The following is a 3,165-nucleotide window of genomic DNA, read 5'->3' on the forward strand; positions in this document are numbered from 1 at the left end:
TATGTCATAATTTAAAGTAAATTCATCTGACAAACTAAAATATTGCCCAGCTCTTTGATGTTTTGGTACTGTTTGTTTAGGTTATTTATTTATAGATTATTGATATGAAAGTAGTCCTACACTTACATAGCTACTGTTCTGCATTTCTTTTTCCAGATACATTCATATTTAATTTATACTAACCTTCTTACTGACACGTTCACTGCCTTATGTCCTTGCTTCCCTTCCTTTTCTCTTCCCCAAGGCTATTTGCAATGTTTCCCAGTGGTTGAGCCTTGACAGTGTCTATGGTAGTGCTGTGGGGACTGACACCTAGAATATGATCTCCTAGCTAGAGTAACTGTCAAAGATACTCTTTCTAGCGTGCTTCCCTATAGAAATTGACAGCAGCCAGATAGGTGATGTAACCCAGCAATGGGAATGTGGCTAAGGCACTTCCTCTAAGCTAAACAGGTATCCTCCAGCACTGGAGCATTTGGCTCCATCTGCCTTTCCCATATTGAAAGCGATTTCCCATTAATGAAAGTCTGATGGTGGTGATACACTGGAACAGGTTGCCCAGTGATGTGGTGGATGCCTCCTCCCTGGAGGCGTTCAAGGCCTGGTGGGATGGGGCTTTGAGCAACGTGATCTAGAGGGAGGTGTCCCTGCCTGTAGCAGGGATGTTGGAACTAGAAAATCTTAAAGGCCCCTTCCAAGCCAAACCATTCTGTGATTCTACGATTTGATGAAATGGTGAAAGATTCCTCATATTGCCATGAAATGATCTGTCCTCTGGAAATATTTGGGATGGAGGTGTATCTTACAAAGGATTTTAACAGGCTTGGATATTTTGGAATTGTTCAAGTGAAATGTTTCTTCAAATGATTCTGCTATCATGGCTGAGGTAGTTTTTCTGTCTGGTTGGTTTGTTAGACTGTGTGGATTTTCTAATGCTTATAAGTACTTTTTAATTAGTATAAAAATTTAATTCTAAATTGTCAGATCAATAAATATTAAGCACTCACTTGACTTAGTGCAGCACTAAGCAGCAGTGTTCAATGTAAGCTTCATAATTTTTAGATTCAGAGCTTTGCCTATCGCTTGTGTTTTCATTAATGATGCCAAAACAAGAACAACAAAACACTCTATAGAAATCTTGTCAATCTTTAGATGCTGGAAGGGCACTCCCAGGTTTCCTGGAGCCTTCTCTTTCCCAGGCTGAACAGCCCCAGATATCTCAGCCTGTCTTCATAGTGGAGGTGTTCCATGTTTAATCGTTTTTGTGGCCCTTCTCTGATCACACTCTATCAGGTCCACATCTCTCCTGTACTGAGGACTCCACATCTGGACGCAGTACTCCAGGTGAGGTCTCACCAGCACAGAGCAGAGGGGCAGGATCATTTCTTGCCCTGCTAGTCACGCTGCTTTGGGTGCAGCCCAAGATATGGTTGGCTCTCTGTGCACACTGCTGGCTCATGTCCAGCTGCCATCCATTAGTGTCCCCAGGTGCTTTTTGGCAGGGCTGTGGTAGTGGAGGGGGTTGCCATGACCCAGCTGCAAGACTTCGCACTTGGCTTTGCTGAACCTCACAAGGTTCCCCTGGGCCCATTGCTCAAATCTGTCTAGGTCTCTGGATGGCATCCCGCCCCTCAGGCATGTCAGCCTGGTGTCATCCACAAATTTACTGTGTGTGTGCTCAATCCCACTGTCAATGTCATTGAAGATATTTAAAGAGTACCAGTCCCTGTGCTGACCCCTGAGGGACATCATTCACCATTGATCTCCATCTGGACAGTGACCCATTGACCACTACTCTCTGGCAACCAGCTTTTCATCCATGGAGCAGACCATCTGTCAAATCCATATCTTTCCAGTTTGGGGAGAAGGATGTTGAGGGAGATTGCATAAAAGGCCTTACTGATGTTCAGATAGATGGCATTGGTGGCTCTTACCTTGTCCATTGGCACAGTTAGACCATCATAGAAGGCCTCTAGGTCAGTCAGGCAGCACTCGGTGAAGCCATGTTAGTTGTCTCATATCATCTCCCTCTCTTCTATGTGCAGTAGCACAGCTTCCAGGAAGATCTGCTCTATGATATTCTCCAGCACAGGGGTGAGGTGAGTGAGGCAGACGGGTTGGTAGTATCCTGGGTTGTCCTTTCTAACCTTAAAAATGAGTGTGACATCACTTTTTTCCAGTCACCAGGAACTTCACCTGATTGCTGTGACTTTTCAAACATCATTGAGAGTGGCTTGGCAACATATCAGCCAATGCCCTCAGGACTCTGGGATGCATTACAGTTTTTACAACTGTGCAAATTTTTATGAGAACTAACACACAAAACTGTGTAGGTTAGTGGAGCAAAGCCAAGGAAGTGAAAAGCAAAATAAGCAAATTAACTTTTTCCTAAACGCACATTTTACTTTTATCATGTTTACTCTGAGCGAGAGTCAGCCAGATTTCCATGACTTTCTTTTGCCGGTTCCCAACAGGAAATGTCCATAATCAGAAATAGAAGTGTTTTTGAAAGGTAGAAACAGGTTTCTGGTTTGTGTGCCTTTTTCCCCTGAAGCCTTAGGTTTTTTTATAGACAGCTGTCATTAAAGCTTGCAGCTGCTTTCTGTTATTCCTAAAGGTGTTTAATACAAGCTGGCAAAGGGAAAAGAAGTTAAAGGAGGAACTGAAAGAGGTAAAGACTTACTTGAGAGTGGGATGAGAGGGATGATAAAACACATAATTAGCAGAAATGGATACTAAAAGTGTACATTATAAAATATGAGACTAAGAAGAATAGGAACAAAGCAGAATGGGATCTAAAATGATTGAAGAGGAAAGGGAAAAGCTGCAGTTTCCAAAAGGAGATGGACAATAAGTAGGATTCACCTTTTGCAGATACACAGTACTTATTTTGTATTTTGAAATAACGCTGGCCATACATGTCATGCAGGCAGCTTCTTCCTATCAGAAATCTGAGATTCATTACTAAAAGTTCTGTAAAAGTGAGAAGTGCATCCCTAAAACTGCTGGAGTTGCAGACACAGAGGAAGACATGGAAAGCAGAGTCCTCTGGGAGCTGTGCACAGACATAGGAGATGTCAGTCATCCTGGATCCATTACCATCTGTTTACACTAAGGCAGGCAATCAATTTTTACAGGCTGTCATAAAACAGAAAGATTTTTTTC

This window comes from Lagopus muta, chromosome 7 (genome assembly GCF_023343835.1).
Source record: "Lagopus muta isolate bLagMut1 chromosome 7, bLagMut1 primary, whole genome shotgun sequence".
Taxonomy (NCBI): Eukaryota; Metazoa; Chordata; class Aves; order Galliformes; family Phasianidae; genus Lagopus; species Lagopus muta.